The sequence below is a fragment of the Chiloscyllium plagiosum genome, unplaced genomic scaffold (assembly GCF_037043375.1).
Source record: "Chiloscyllium plagiosum isolate Xiang-an unplaced genomic scaffold, Cpla_swu_hap1 HiC_scaffold_1, whole genome shotgun sequence".
Lineage (NCBI taxonomy): Eukaryota > Metazoa > Chordata > Chondrichthyes > Orectolobiformes > Hemiscylliidae > Chiloscyllium > Chiloscyllium plagiosum.
In genome coordinates this window covers 156,176,560-156,193,720 of record NW_028270139.1, presented here as the reverse complement: position 1 = coordinate 156,193,720, position 17,161 = coordinate 156,176,560, and the positions used below count along the sequence as shown (strand labels likewise).

At 43.0% G+C, this 17,161-nt stretch overlaps 1 protein-coding gene across 7 annotated transcripts in view; it reads right to left on the bottom strand.

Moving 5' to 3' along the window:
• LOC122551859 (transcription factor COE3-like) overlaps positions 1 to 17,161 on the bottom strand; it is a 474,992-nt gene that overhangs the window by 406,072 nt on the left and 51,759 nt on the right. The gene's annotated exons all lie outside the window — the stretch shown is intronic.

The following is a 17,161-nucleotide window of genomic DNA, read 5'->3' as shown; positions in this document are numbered from 1 at the left end:
CTGTCCTCAGTTGTCCTTGAGAAAGTGGTGGTGAGCTGCCTTCTTGAACCACTGCAGTCCACCTACCATGGGTAGACCCATACTGCTCTTAGAGAGGGAATTCCAGGATCTTGACCCAGTGACACTGTCTTGAGAGAGGAAATTCCAGGATGTTAACCAAGCAACACTGTCCTGAGAGAGAGGATTCCAGGATTTTCAGCAGCAATACTAGTCATAGAGGGGAAATTCCAGGATTTGGACCCAGTGACACTGTAGAAATGGTGAGATATTTCCAAGTGAGTGACTTGGAGGGAACTTGCAGCTAGTGGGGTTTAACATTGTTGTAAAAGACCATCTCATTCTTTTACATCCTTTAGGAAATGAAATCTGCCACACTCACCCAGCCTGGCCCAAAGGGAACTCCAGAGCCATAGCAAATGCGGTTGAGTCTAAGCTGTCCACTGAGCAATTAGGGATAGTTAATCTCCTGGCCTGGGATCGGTGACACGATGTATCCTTGAGGTGACTTTGGGATTCTGTGGAGTCTTGTAGCCCAGTATTCCAGCAGCCTGGAGTGGGAATGGCCTGTTTCGGCAGCGGTTTATTGCCCAGTATTCCAGCGGCCCGGTGTGGAGATGGCCTGTTTTAGAAGCGGTTTATGGCTCAGTATTCCAGTGGCCTGGCATGAATGTAGCCTGCTTCGGCAGCGTTCTATGTCCCGGTATTCCAGTGGCCTGGCATGGGGATTCCCTACTTTGGCAGCGGTCTATGTCCTGGTATTCCAACGGCCTGGTGTGGAGATGGCCTGCTTCGGCGCTGGCTTCATTGGCTTTCTGTCATAGCACTGGCTTTTCCTGCACTCAGGAGCCATGTATTGAACTAATATGGGCTTTGTCCTAATTGTTTTTTATGTTTTCTTATCTATGCCTTCTTTTATTAATATAGGTGTCGTGGTATGGTGACTTAAACACCTTTCACTGTATTTTTTCGTAAAATATACAAATGACGCTAATTTGTTTTCAGTCATTCAGTGGATGTGGGTGTCACTCACTAGGTCAGCATTTGTTACTCATCCCTAATTACCCAGAGATCAGTTAAGAGTCAACCACATTGCTGTGGGTCTAGAGTGACACATTGGCCAGTCCAGGTAAGGAAGGCAGTTTCCTTCCTTAAAAGACATTAGTGAACCAGATGGGATTTTCTGAACGATTGACAATCATTTTTATGATCATCATTAGACTCTTAATTCCACATTTTTACGACATTTAAATTCCACCATCTGCCGTGGCAGGATTCAAACCTGGGACCCCAGAACATTACCCAGGTCTGTGGGTTAACAGTCCAGTGATAACGTCACTAGGCCATCAACTCTCCATGTTACTAATTACTAATCTATTCTGTTCTGTAAAATGTTGACCAGCGATGGCCACGTTCTTTGGACGAATCAAACATTAAACACTTGCCTTCACAATTTATAAATGAATTGTCTCCCATTTAAGACAAAGGTGAAGAGAAATTTCTTCTTTCAGAGGATTGTGAGGCTGAGGAACTTGTTTGCTCAGCAAATTGGGGTCACTGATAATCTTTGAGGCACAAGCAGGTTGATTCTTGACTGTCAAAGAGCACTGGAGGGGTCAGGCAGGGAAAAGAAGTTGAGGCTACAGTCATGGTAGTATCTGCTCAAGGGGCCAAATGCCTCTCCCTTCTCCTGACTCATTTGTTTCTGTATTCATACGTCAAATATGGTGGTCAAGAAGACATACAGCACGCTTGCCTTCATTAGCCAGGGCACTGAACATAAAGGTTGGCCAGTTATGTTACAACTGTATAAAACTTTAGTTAGGCCACATTTTAAATATTGCATACAGTTCTGGTCACACTACTACCAGAAGGACGTGGTTGGTTTGGAGGGGGTGCAGAGAAAGTTTACCAGGATGTTGCCTGTTCTGGAGGGTTTCAGATATGAGGACAGGTTGGATAAACACTGATTGTTTTTATTGGGGATGCGGAGGCTGAGGGGCTACCTGATAAGAGGTCTATAAAATTATGAGGGGCGTTGATAGAAGTGGACAGTCAGATTTTTTCCCAGGGTGGAAACGTCAACTAGAACAGGGTCTGGGTTCAAGGTGAGAGGGAGAAGGTTTTGGGGAGAAGTGCAGGGGAAATGTTTCACTCAGACAGAGGTGGGTGCCTGGAGGTGGTGGAAGAGGGCGCGGTAGTAATGTTTAAGGTGTATCCTGACAGACACATGAACGGGGAGGCAAACAAAGGGATAGAAACTGCATTTGGACAATACATGGAGGGTCTGAATAAGGACTGGGAATTGGTGCAGGCTTGGTGGGCCGAAGGCCCTGTTCCTGTGCTGGATTGAATTGAATTGAAGAAGATAGGTGTTATTTTTCAATTCAATGTGCTGTGGTAGTTCACAGGAGTGAAGCAAAACAGGATATGATACTGAATCATGTGAAATAATATTAAAAAAGATGACCAAAATCTTGTCTGAAACATACAGTTTTTAAGAGGAAATACAGAAAGAGATTTTCAGATTAGAACTAAGCCATTAATGCAGAATGGCTCAGGCTATTACTTTGCAAACATTAATTCAATTCCATTTGAGCAAGTGGTGAAATTCGAAACCAAAATGTCAAGGTTTGAACAGTAGTCTCAGTAAAGATGACCATGAAACCATCACTAATAATTGTTAAAAACCCATCTGGTTCACTAATGTCCTTCTGGGACAAAAATGTGACATCCTTACCTCGTCTCCATGTGACTCCAGACCCATAGCAATATGGTTACTCCAAACTGCTCTCTCTGGACAATTAGGGATGGGCAATAAATGCTGGCCTAGCCAGTCACATCTACATCCTGTGAATGAGTTTAAAAAAAAGCTGTTTCTCCTGATGTCTTGACCTACATTTAACTGTCAACCAACAGTACAGAGGAGAGACAATGGCCTTGTGGTATTATTACTAACCTATTGACCCAGAAACTCAGCTAATGTTCTGAAGACCCAGGTTCAAGTCCCATCATAGCATACGCTAGATTTTGCATTCAATTAAAAATTATCTGAAATTTAGAATCTACTGATGGCCATGAAACCCTTGCCGATTGTCAGAAAAACCCATGTGGCTCACTAATGTCCTTCAGCCAGAGATGGACAATTGATGCTGGCCAGCCATCGCTTTTGACATCCCTCAAGTAAATTTAAAAAACGCAAATAGTTCATCGAATATCTCATCACTTTTTGTGAGATCTGGTTCTGTTTGACTGCATGACAAGGGCAATTGTCCATCCAAAGTGTGTGGTGCACTATGAATGGAAACGAGTAACCAAGTGCAGTGGTGAGGGAGTGCTGCATTATGTGAGGTGAATATTTCATTCATATCAGGCAGTAGACCACTTACTGACTCAGATCTAGGAGACTGTTCCAAAGAAACAGACAGAAACAGAAAAGCCTTGCATTTTCTTTGCATTTTTCAAAATCATAGAGAGATCTACAGCTATTGGAAGACTTTTGAAACATTGTAATGTAGATGTCAACAGCTTCACCCCTCACTGTAAACTTAAATCTTTGATAGAATCCCTACAGTATGGCAACAGGCCCTTTAGCCCAAAAAGTCCACACCGACCCTCTGAAGAGGAACCCACCCAGGCCCATTCCCCCTACATTTACCCCTGACTAATGCACCTAATCTACACATCTCTGAACACTATGGATAATTTAGTATGACCAATTCTTCTAATCTGCACATCTTTGGATTGTGGGAGGAAACTGGAGCACCCAGAGGAAACCCACCCAGATGTGGGGAGAATGTGCAAACTCCACACAGACAGTCACCCGAGGCTGGAATCAAATCCAGGTCCCTGGTGTTATGACAGAAAGTGAGGGCTGCAGATGCTGGAGATCAGAGCTGAAAATGTGTTGCTGGAAAAGCGCAGCGGGTCAGGCAGCATCCAAGGAGCAGGAGATTTGACGTTTCGGGCATAAGCCCTTCTTCAGGAATGAGGAAAGTGTGTCCAGCAGGCTAAGATAAAAGGTAGGGAGGAGGGACTTGGGGGAGGGGCTTTGGAAATGCGATAGGTGGAGGGAGGTCAAGGTGAGGGTGATAGGCCGGAGTGGGGGTGGGGGCGGAGAGGTCAGGAAGATGATTGCAGGTTAGGAAGGCAGTGCTGAGTTCGAGGGATTTGACTGAGACAAGGTGGGGGGAGGGGAAATGAGGAAACTGGAGAAGTCTGAGTTCATCCCTTGTGGTTGGAGGGTTTCCAGGCAGAAGATGAGGTGTTATGAGGCAGCAACGCTAACCACTGAGCTTGAAGTAAATCTCTAATGATTACAGGCAATGTGACCTCTGAATTCTTAACACTCCTATACCAAATCTCCCTGCTGTGTTTAAATCCTCTGACTGAGAAACTTCCTGTCAGCATCACTTGACATTGTGCACAGTGGTTCAAGCCCAAGTGAAGCTTGGATGTAGGGTTCATTGGTACTGGGATTGAGTTCCAGACCACAATATCATGCTGCAACTATACAAAATGCTAGTGCGGCCACACTTGGAATATTGTGAACAGTTCTGGTCGCCATATTTCGGGAAGGATGTGGAAGCATTGGAAAAGGTGCAGAGGAGATTTTATCAGGATGTTGCCTGGTCTGGAGGGAAGGTCTTATGAGGAAAGGCTGAGAGACTTGGGTCTGTTCTCACTGGAAAGAAAAAGGTTAAGAGGGGATTTGTTAGAGACATGCAAGATGATCAGAGGTTTAGATAGGGTAGACAGTGAAAGACATTTTCCTAGGATGATGACATCAGCTTGTACGAGGGGGCATAACTACAAATTCAGGGGTGATAGATTTAAGGCAGATGTCAGAGGCAGGTTCTTTACTCAGAGAGTGGTAAGGGCGTGGAATGCACTACCCGCTAATGTAGTCAACTCAGCCACATTAGGGAGATTTAAACAATCCTGAGATAAGCACATGGATGATTTTGGGATAGTGTAGGGGGACAAGCTGAGAATAGTTCACAGGTCGGCACAACATTGAGGGCCGAAGGGCCTGTTCTGCACTGTATTGTTCTATGTTCTATGTTCTATGTTTTACGCCTTTAGTGGCAACAGAGTTAGATAACAGGAAACAATTGAGCTTAGGCTGTCAGATCTAACTCAGTTCCAATTCTAAAGCTGTACATTCTTATCTTTATTTTTAGTTAATATTTTCCTTCTTTGATTTTATTTGCTGTTTAATAATTGAGACACAAGCAAACAGAGTTGATCAGAGATTCTTGGTGATGCAGGATCAGAAACCCAGGAGCTGCTGAACCATGGTACAATAGTGCCTCCACAGGTTGGAGGGTACAACTATATTGTGACATGTTTACATGGGAGAGGAAATGAAGAAATGCAACAACAGGAAGTACCCGCTGAAAGACAGTAGGTGTGTGCTGATGCCCATTTGACATAACATCAATCTTGAACCTGATATTCACCTTATTCACCCAAATTGAAGGACGCACTCTCTCCCAATGGAGAATGCCAGTAACAGTGACCCTAAGGGAGTGATGGAGTTACACAAATCCTGTTCTTACAAGAATATTCCAGCATTTACACTCATCGGTCATGGCAGAGATTCCTTGTCCAACAAAGTGTGGCTTCCAACTGAATATTCTCAATCTGCTGTCCTCACAGCCTGGCTTTCTCTGCTGGTGGTATCAAATGCGGATTGATATCAAGATTGGTGGTATAGTAGACAGTGCAGAAGGTTTACTGGAGAGGCAGTGGGATATTGATCAACTGGGCCAGTGGGCTAAGAATTGGCAGATAGAGTTTAATATAGGTAAGTGCAAGGTGTTGCATATTGGAGGGTCAAACCAGGGCAGGACTTACACAGTCAATGGTAGGGCCCTTGGGAACATTTTAGAACAAAGAGATCGAGGGGTACAGCTTAGCTGTAAGACTTCTTGAAAGTGGATTCCCAGGTCGATAGGGTGGTGAAGAAGGCTTTCAACATGCTTGCCTTGCATTTGAGAGTGCACTGAGTATAGGAGTTGGGACGTCTTGTTGCAGCTGTACAAGATGTTGGTGGGGCCACATTGGGATTACTGTGTGCAGTTCTGGTCACCCTGCCACAGAAAGCATATTGTTAAACGAGAAAGAGTGCAGAAAACATTTACTGGAATGCTACCTGGACTGGAAGGTTTGAGTTATGAGGAGAAGTTGGATAGGCTGTTTTTTTTTTCCCAGTAGTGTAGGAGACTGAGGAGTGAACCAATAGAGGTCTATAAAATCATGAGAGACACAGATAAGGTAGACGGCCAACAACATTTCCCCACGGTAGGGGAGTCTAAAACTAGAGGGCAGATGTTTAAGGTGAGACGGGAGAGATACAAAAGGGTCCGGGGACAATTGTTTTACGCAGAGGATGGTGAGTGTCTGGAACAGGTTGCCAGAGCTAGTCGTGGAAGTGAGTACAATTTTGTCATTTAAGACACACTTAGACAGATACATGGATGGGACGGGTATGGAGGGATGTTTCCCAAATGCAGGTAAATGGGACTAGTTTAATTGTGAAAACTGGGCAGCATGGACAACTTGGGCTGAAGGGCCTGCTTCGATGTTGTAGACCTCTATAACTCTATGACTGCAAATAAGCAATGACAAGGAGTGTGTACACTGGACAGCTGTGGAATAGATGGGGCTGTGGAATAGATGGGGAGCTCAAAAAACACTTCTGTCTGCTCATCACAACATCCATGTTCAGCCAAAGGGTAGAATCCCCAAGGCGATTGAGAACTGGGTGATCAAAAACAAAATTGGCCATCCCAGGCTGATGTAGGCCCAAGGGCCACTCGGACTGGGATTGGCCAATCAATCTACAATTACTAATCTCTGTTTTGGTTTACAACCATCATAAGACTATCATAAAGAAAAGATGTTTGATGAAGAACTTGCCTGGTAAGAGGTCAATTCAACCACTTGAGCTGAAAAACCATCAAAATTACTGTCTTGCCTCCCCTGTCCCAGTTTCACTGGATCGACAGGAGCAACTGGCAGCTGATATTTGATTACAAACAGATTCCACTTGTCACCCATTCCCGGATGCCTTACATTCTTGTCTAATTTGTTTCGTACATTCTTGGCTAAACAAACAGCTGTCTTCACTTAAGACAAACACTCATACGTCTGTGCTACCCAGATAAGTAAACTAACAGCTTTCTTGGTTTTAACTAAGAAAATCTATGAACGGATGGAGACAGAAAGAGAGAGAGAGAGAGGGCGAAGAGAGTGAGGGAGCCACAGCAAGAGAGAGTGAGAGTATGACATAGAGACCAAGTGCAAGAGAGAACCGTAAGGAAGTGAGAGAAGCTAAAGTGCGGGGCGGAGGGCAAAGGTGAGCGGCGGAGTGAAAGACAATGAAAGAGTGAAAGAGAAAGAGCAAAATTGAACTAGAGACAGTGAAAATGGGAGGCAAGAGATAGGGAGAAAAGATGGAAGAGTGCAAACAAGAGAGAGGGAGATTGCGAGCAAGGAGAAACGGATAAAGAGGGTGATTGACTCATGACAGAGAGAGAGGCCATAACAGCAGAAGTAAGCCATTCATATCTACTCTGCCATTCGATGAGATCATGGATGACCTGATAATTATCAACCCCACTCTCCTGCCTTTTGCCCATAACTCTTGATTCACTTGTGATTAAAGATCTGTCCATCTAAGCCTTGAATACGCTTAATGGTCATGCCTCAACAGCCCTCAGTGGGAAAGAATTCCATAGGTTCAACACAGGTTCTCCAAGAGAAGAAATTCCTTCTCATCTCTAACTACAATATGCGACCCCTTATTTTGAGACTTTGGTGAGGTCACACCTTCTTGCAGTTGAAAGATCTAAGCAGAAATGACAAAGAAATGCTATTTTATCACACAGGAACAGTGGAGTGTTATAAAACGAAGGGAGGTGGATGAATATAAGATACAGATTAGCTGTTGATTTAAATGAACGGTATAACGGACCCAAAGGGTTGAATGGTTTCTTCCTGTTCCATTGACTCAACATCAGTCCCAATCTGAGAATGTGTTATTACGGGCTTGACATTCAGCATTTCTGGTGCAGTGATTTCGACAGGAACCCCGTAATGGAAACCTGAGTAGGGCAGCCGTTTCACTGTCTGCTCAACTTTCTGTCTGTTCCAATGAATCGTGAGCCTGTGTACTGGCAGCATTAGCTTGTAGAGTGGAGCTCGTATTACACTGCTGCAATGCAGACATCAGAGTGGTCAAATGTATCACTAGTCAGGACTGCTTCAGTCGTCGCAATGTTTAAAACACACCGCATTTCATTCCTCCACTGCCAATGGTTAAACTGCTCAAGATACTCTGAGACCATCAGACTTATATTGCAAAACATCACACAACACCAGGTTATAGCCTGACAGATTTAATTGGAAGCACTAGCTTTTGGAGTTCTGCTCCTTCATCAGGTGGTTGTGGAGTATAAGATTGTAATCTTACAATTTTATGTTCCACAACCACCTGATGAAGGAGCAACACTCTGAAAGCTAGTGCTTTCAATTAAACCTGTTGGGACTATAACCTGGTGTTGTGTGATTTTTAACTTTGTACACCCCAGTCCAATACCGGCATCTCCAAAACTTATATTGAACCTACAACACAGAAAAAGGCTATTCATCCCAACTGTACTGTGCTGATGTTTATCTTCTCTGATTCTCTTCATCCCACTCTGTCCATCTTTTTCATTCTCGTGCATATTGAGCCATCATCTTGAATGTACTAATGCTGCTCATCATAGCAATGTCACGAGGTAGGAAGTTTCACCTTCTCTTCACTCTCTGAATAAAGAGGGTTTCTCTACTTGACTGAGTAGTGAGTACCTTAATAAACTCCACACCATCCAGGTCAAAGCAGCTGACTGGATTGGCACCCCACCCAACGTCACTCCTTTCACCACCAACATTCAGTATGTATGTAGAGGTTGCACTGCAGAAATTCACCAAAGCTCCTTGAAGAGTAACTTTCAGGTCTGTGAGCATGACTATATAGAAGGACAAACGGACGCTACCACCTCCAAGCTCTCCACTCCACAAACCACTCTCCATCCCGATTTGGAAACTTCGCTGTCCCTGGGTCAAAATCCTGGACCTCCCTCCCTAACAGCTCAAATATAGCAATGGTACAAGAAGCAACTCACACTCACCATCTTTCTGAGGGCAATCAGGTGAGCAATAAATGCTGGTCCAACTATTGATTCCCCCCATCCCCTGAAAAAATATATAGTCACAGAGCTGTACAGCACAGAAACAGACCCACCAGTCCAATTCATCCATACAGACCAGATAATCTAAATTAATCTCATCCCATTTGCCAGCACTTCCTCTAAACCCTTCCTATATGTACCCATTCAGATGCTTTTAAATGTTGTAACTGTACCAGCCTCCACCACTCCCTCTGGCAGCTCATTCCATACACGCACCATCCTCTGTGTGAAAACATTGCCACTTAGGTCCCTTTTTTAATCTTTCCCCTTTCACCCTAAACCTATGCTCTCTAGTTCTGGACTCCCCCACCCCAGGGAAAAGATTTTGTTTGTTCACCTTATCCATGCCCGTCCTGATTTTATAAACCTCTGAGGTCACCCCTCAGCCTCCGACACTCTTTGGAAAACAGCCCCAGCCTCTTCAGCCTCTCCCTATAAGTCAAACCCTCCAATCCTGGCAACATCCTTAGAACATTGAACATTATAGCGCAGTACTTAATGTTATACCGACCCGTGGAACCAATATAAAGCCTATCTATCCTACACTATACCATTTTCATCCATATGTTTATCCAATAACCATTTAAATGCCCTTAAAGCTGGTGAGTCTACTACTATTGCAGGCAGTGCATTTCACGCCCCTACTACTCTGATTAAAGAAACTACCTCTGACATATGTCCTATAACGATCACCCCTCAATTTAAAGCTATGTCCCCTCGTGCTAGCCATTACTATCTGAGGAAAAAGGCTCTCCCTGTCCACCCTATCTAACCCTCTGATTATCTTATATGTCTCAATTAAGTCACCTCTCAACCATCTTCTCTCTAATGAAAACAGCTTCAAGTCCCTCAGCCTTTCCTCCAAAGACCTTCCTTCAATACCAGGCAACATCCTAGTAAATCTCCTCTGAACCCTTTCAAAAGCTTCTACATACTTCCAACAATGCGTGACCAGAACTACATACTATACTCCAGGTGCGGCCGCATCAGAGTTTTGTACAGCTGCACCATGACCTTGTGACTCCGAAATTCAATTCCTCTACCAATAAAAGCTAACATGCTGTATGTGTTCTTCAAACTGTATCAACCTGGGTGGTAATTTTCAGGGATCTATGTACCTGGACACCAAGATCTCTCTGCTCATCTACATTAGCAAGAATCTTACCATTAGCCCATACTCTTTATTCCTGTTGCTCCTTACAAAGTGAATCACATCACACTTTTCTCCATTAAACTCCATTTGCCTCTTCTCAGTCCACTCTGCATCTTATCTACATCCTTCTGTAACCTGCAACATTCTTCAGCATTATCCATAACTCCACCGACCTTAGGGTCAATCTGCAAAATTTACTAACCCATCCTTCTCAGCCCTCATCTCGGTCATTTATAAAAATGTCAAACAGAAGTGGCCCCAAAACAGATCCTTGTGTTACACCACTAGTAACTGAACTCCAGGATGAACATTATCCCATCAACCACTACCCTCTGGCTTCTTTCTGCTAGCCAGTTTCTGATTCGAACCACTAAATCACCCTCAAACCCATGCCTCTGTATTTTGTGCAATAGCCTTTCATGGGGAACCTTATCAAGCGCCTTACTGAAATCCATATACACTACATCAACCCTCATCCATCTGTTTGGTCACTATCTCAAAGAACTCAGTAAGGTTTGTGAGGCGTGACTGACCCCTCATGAAACCATCTTGACTATCCCTAATCAACTTATTTCTCTCGAGATGATTATAAACCCGACCTCTTACAATCTTTTCCAACACTTCACCCACAACCAAAGTAAGGCTCACTGGTCTATAATTACCAGGGTTGTCACTACTCCCCTTCTTGAACAATGGAACAACATTTGCTATACTCCAGTCTTCTGGCACTATTCCTGTAGACCTTGTAAATGTTTTCCTGAACCCTTTCAAGTTACACAACATCCTTCCTTTAGGAGGGGGACCAGAATTGCACACAATATTCCAAAAATATTTTTTAAAACCTTCTTATATTTATGGGCCCTGGTTTTTTGACATAACCACAAGTGGAAACATTTGCTCTATGCCTACATGTTGCTTTGAATTTCCCACCAGGATGAGCTCTTGGCTGATTAAATGTCACTGCGGCTTGATTTTTGTGAACAGTTGCATCTAAAAGAAGGAATTTTGAGCTCAAAGTTCTCCCTTAAAATTGTTTCCATCCTCCAGTACATGGTTAGAAGTGCATGCATAATGCAATGTCCAAAACATACATCATTGAATCTTCCAAAGAAGATTAATAGAATCAAAATGTGGTACAGTACAGGACAGGCCATTTGGCCCAGGGTGTACATGTTGGCTTTTTTTAAAGAGCTCCCATGTCCCTCATATTTCTCCTTAGCCCTGCAATATATTTTCCACTTCAAGCACTTGACCAATTCCCTTTTGGGAACAATTACTCCATCTACTTCCAACACCCACTCAGGCATTAAATTACAAGTAACCTTGATTGGTCAGTGTATTGAGTATAGGAGGTGGGAGGTCATCTTGCAGTTGTACGGGACATTGGTTAGGCCACTTTTGGAATACCGTATGCAATTCTGGTCTCCCTGTTGTAGGAAGGCTGTTGTGAAACTTGAAAAGGTTCAGAAAATATTGACAAGGATGTTACCAGGGTTGAAGGATTTGAGCTATAGGGAGAGGCTGAATAGGCTGGAGCTGTTTTCCCTGGAGCGTCGAAGGCTTAGGAGTGACCTTATAGAGGTTTATAAAATCATGAGGGGCATGGATAGGATAAATAGACAAGGTCTTTTCCCTGGGGTGGGGGACTAGAGGGCACAGGTTTAGGGTGAGAGGGGAAAGATATAAAAGGGACGTTAGGGGCAACCTTTCATGTCGAGGATGGTGCATGTATGGAATGAGCTGCCAGAGGAAGTGGTGGAGGCTGATACAATTACAACATTTAAAAGGCATCGGATGAGTATGTGATTGGGAAAGATTTAGAGGGATATTGACCAAGTGCTGGCAAATGGGACTAGATTTATGTGGAACATCTGGTCAGTATGGACGAGTTGGACCGGAGGGTCTCTTTCCATGCTGTACATCTCTATGACAACAACTCACAGTCATAAATCAGGTTTTCTCGATGTTCTCTCTGGTTCTTTCAGATCTGTGTTACTTGGTTCCCCGACCTCCTTTATGCTGTCAAAACCTTTCATGACTTTGCAGACCTTTATTAAATCTCCCCCCTAATCTTCACTGTTGTGAGGCGCACAATCCCATCTCTGCCAGTCTTTCCACATCACTGGCATCCGGCTCTAGTTAGAAATACTGTGATATCCTGGGCCCTTATGTAAGGAGTGATATACTGGCATTGGAGGCAGTTCAAGAAGCTTCACTTGCATAATAAAAGGTAAGGCAAGACTATCTAATGAGATGTCTAGTAAATTTAGTCTGTACTCCTTGAAATATCAAAGAATGAGAGGTGACCTTATTGAAAGATACAAGATTCTTAGGGCACTTGACAGGGTAGGTTTTTTTTTAACCCCTTGTGGGAAAATCTGTAATCTCAGAATAAGAGATTTTAAGACAGAGATAAGGAGGAATTTTCTCTTTCTGAAAGTTGTGAAAATGTGAAATTATTTAAGGCTGAGGGTTGTAGAGATTGGGTCGATAAGTTGTCAATGCTGAGATAGACGGATTTTTAATCAGGAATGGAATCATGGGTTAAAGAGAAAAGGCAATAAAGTGAAGCTGAGGATCGTCAGATCAGCCATGATCTCACTCGATGATGGGGCAGACTTGATGGGCTGAATGGCCCATGTCTACTCTTACATATTATCCCTGGAGCCATTTGTGTAAATCTCTTTTGCATCTGCATCTTTCTCACTCTTTGATGGCCACAACTGAGCACAATACTCCAGCTCAAGCAGAATTCTACCATTGTTTATCATTACAACTGGCCCTGAAGAAGACTCATTTTGGATTTGGAACATAAACTCTGTCCCTTTGTCTCCAGATACTGCCAGATCTGCCCCAGCACTTCCTGCTTTTAATTCAGAATTCAAGAACCGTTGGGCCTTAATCACAGAAAAAATACAAAGGGTATATATTTTATGTCAGCAACCCAAAACTCAGGAAAATATTCAACTATTTGGCTGTTTTCCCACTTTAACATTTCTGAATCAAATCATAACATTGAGGAGTTCTTTTTTGTTTACCCACAAATTAAATGTTCTTGTCTCATTACCAAAATGAAACTACAATCATTGTTGGATCTCTTCCTTTGAGTTCTTTATCATCAGTCCTCTCTCACACTCTGTTAGAAACACACGAATGAGACATGCTTAATCACCCTTCTTTCAGAAAGTGTCCAAAATAAACAAGCAATGACAAAAAGGTTCATTGACAAAAGTTTCATAAGAACATGCAAACAACAAAAAAAAAGTAGTCCACTCAGTCCTTGGAGTCTGCTACACCATTCTATATAAACATGAAGGGCAGCACAGCGGCTCAGTGATTAGCACTGCTGCCTCATAGCACCATAGCTCCTGGGTTCGATTCCACCCTCAGCTAACTGCCTGTGTGGGGTTTGCACATTCTCCCCACGTCTGCATGGGTTTCCTTCCACAACCCAATGATGTGCAGGTTAGGTGAACTGGCCAAGCTACAGTGCTCAGGGATGTGTAGGAAAGGTGCATCAGTTAGGGGAATGGGTTTGGCTGTCAGGATGTTCGACCTGATCGCAGCACCTCTGGGCTTATTTCATTTATCCCCATCTATTTTACCACAAGGTTTTAAGAAATTACTTACAGCACAACTGGCTCACACAGCATTTATGCTCCACAAGAGCTTGCTCCTATCATTTCTACATGTAGCTCCCTTCTCCATTTGTTTCTCCCTCATATCCTGCAATAGTTGACCCTTAAATGCATGCGTTGTTGATTTCAACTGCATCCTATTCTGCATTCACACAACTACTAGTTACAGAATATCCTGTGTTTAGCTCAGTTGGCTGGATAGCTGCTTTATAGCACAAAGTGATGCTAACAGCACAAGTGCAGTTCCTACGTTGCCTGAGGTCCCCTTCTCAACTCTTGCTGTGGTGATGATTCTCAGGTTAAGCTTAGCACCAATCTTCCTTCTGTAATGATACAGTAGAACTATGATCTTGCCTGCCTTTTATTAGTTACCATTGTATGTGGATGGCCCTTAAGTCTGGTCTTCCCTGCTCGAAGAAGCATCTTCTCCACACTTTGTTGCCAAATCCTTTCCTCATCTTAAAGACCTTTATCAGGATACCTCTCAATCTTCTCTCTTCTCGAGAAAGGAACTCCGATGTGTTCGATCGCTTAACATTTGCCTGTACCTGTATTTTTTTTGCCACTGTTTGCCTATTCTTTTCTTATATATGCTACTTAACTCTGTGATCTGCCTGTATTGCTGACAAGACAAAGCTGTTCACTGTGCCGCGGTACACGTGACAATAAATTCAATTCAGTTCAATTCATCTTTCCTGGTAAGTGTAGCATTTCACTTCTTCCACATTTTAATCAATGTATTTGTTCATGTATTCTCCAGGGGCTCTGTATCCTTTACATAATACAAAGCCTTCAATTCTGCACACTACTCCAAGTACAGTCAAAGCAAAATTCCGTACGATTACAATATCTCTGCTTTCCAATCCAATCCTCCAGAAGGAACTTTGGGGGAAAAGAGATCAAAACAACAGCACTTTAAAAAGGAAGAAGAGAGACAACAGTAGAGACCACATGGTCAACTTTTTCAGACAGAGGGTGGTGCGTGTATGGAATGAGCTACCAGAGGAAATGGTGGAGGCTGGTACAATAACAACATTTAAAAGGCAACTGGATAGGTATATGAATAGAAAAGATTTAGAGAGATTTGGGCCAAGTGCTGGCAAACGGGACTAGATTAATTTGGGATATCTGATTGGCATGGACAAGTTGGACTGAAGGGTCTCTTTCTATGCTGTACATCTCGATAACTCTTTGACTCTAAATGAATGGCAGCACTGTTTACTTTTTTGGATGGCATTAATAATTTGCATTGTTGCTTTTAATGATTTATACATCTGGACACACAGACCATGCTGCTCTTTGAGCTTGTTTTGGCATTTACTGTCCAAGAATGTTTTAATTTTTCTACCAAAATATAGCACTAACTTATACCGGTCTCTTGACAATTACTTTCCCCTACTATTAATTCATCATTGCCTACCACTCGCAGTCCTTCATATTAATTACGTCTGTCATTTTGTCCCCTTCACCTATCCCCCAATACAATAGATTCAACTTAATGTATGATTTTGAGGAATAAGGACCATGTTTAAAGTTTAAATCAACCCTCCTACTACCTGGTGAACTACTGATGTGGTTCTTTATATTTTCTCGGTGTGTCCTCACAGGGAAATCATCATGCGATTAAGTCTTAGTCGTGGTTTGCTCTGAGGAAGCTCACAACTCAGACATGTGGACAAGTTCTCCAATTGTTTAGTACAGATACTCGACTTCTCAAGTTCTGAATAAATTAACCTACGTATTTTGGTGTTAATTAATCCCTTACACGTGGTTGGTGCCTTGATGTTTATTCACTAAGTCAGCACAAAGAGAAGAAAAACACAAAAGTGCTAACAGCTACTGCTATTAACTGACCTAAACATTCACCCTTAGAATCTTGTAAAGACCATTGGTCCATTATACCTGTGCAGGCCACTGGAAACAGAGATCCAAATAGTTCAATCTCCATCCCTCACCTGGTCTTTCACATTTACGTTGGATATTTTGTTACCCTATTTTCCAATTACCTTTTGGAAATTGTTATCAAATCTGATGCCAACCTCCTTTCCAACAATAAGACCGTAAGAATTAGGAACAGGAGTAGGGCTGTTTTAGTTCCTTGAGCCTGGCTCTGCCATTCAATAGGATCATTGCTGATCCGAAATTCCTCATGCCCACTTTCCTGCTCTTTCTCTGTAACCCCTGTTTTCCCAATGGATCAAAAATCAGTCTATTTCAGCCTTAAATATACATAAGGACTTCACCCCCACAGCTCTCTGTGGCAAGAACATCTAAAGGCTCACAACTCTCTGAGAGAAGAAAGTCACCCACATCTCAGTCTTCAATTGATGCCACTTTATTCTGAGACTATGCCCCTCTGGTCCTGGACTCGCCAGTGAGGGGAAACATCCTCTCAGCATTTACCCTGTCAAGCCCATTAAGACTCCTACATATTTCAATGAGATTACATCTCATTCTTCACTGAGTAGAATCCCAAATGTTTTTAGCTTTTGGGTTGGGATATCTGGTCGGCATGGACATGTTGGACCAAAGGGTCTGTTCCCATGCTATACATCTCTATGACTCTATGACTCTATGACAATCCCTTCATATCCTTCAACAGTGAAGTCCAAAACAATACAACTCACTTAGTGAAGAGTGATTTTCACTCCCTTTTCCAAATTATCTGCAATTTGTGTTTTCTTTTTCCTTGTAGCTTCCTTAACTAATAGGGCTGGTTAGCACAGTGGGTTGGACAGCTGACTTACAAAGCACGAGTAATACCACTAATGAGGGTTCAGTTCCCCACTGGAAAAGTTCACCTCTCCCATCACCTGAGGCATAGTGATCACTGTCACTCTGTAATGAGAGACCTGACCTCGTAAGACTATGGCAACTTTACCTTTCTTTTTTGTTCCCTCATTTCAATCCTGCATAAATTTGAAAACGTGCATTTACCTTCCCTGGCATTCGAAGAGACTTAGAGCTTATCCAGTTGAGAAAAATCTGACCCAGACCTCAAGGAATTCACACTCTGGATAGTAAGTACAAAGACAACTTCAAAACTGTGCTGTATGTGGGGCCCTGAGATGTAATATTGAGACGCTGCAATCAAGAATCCTCCAATTAATTCGACCAATCAGTTAAACATT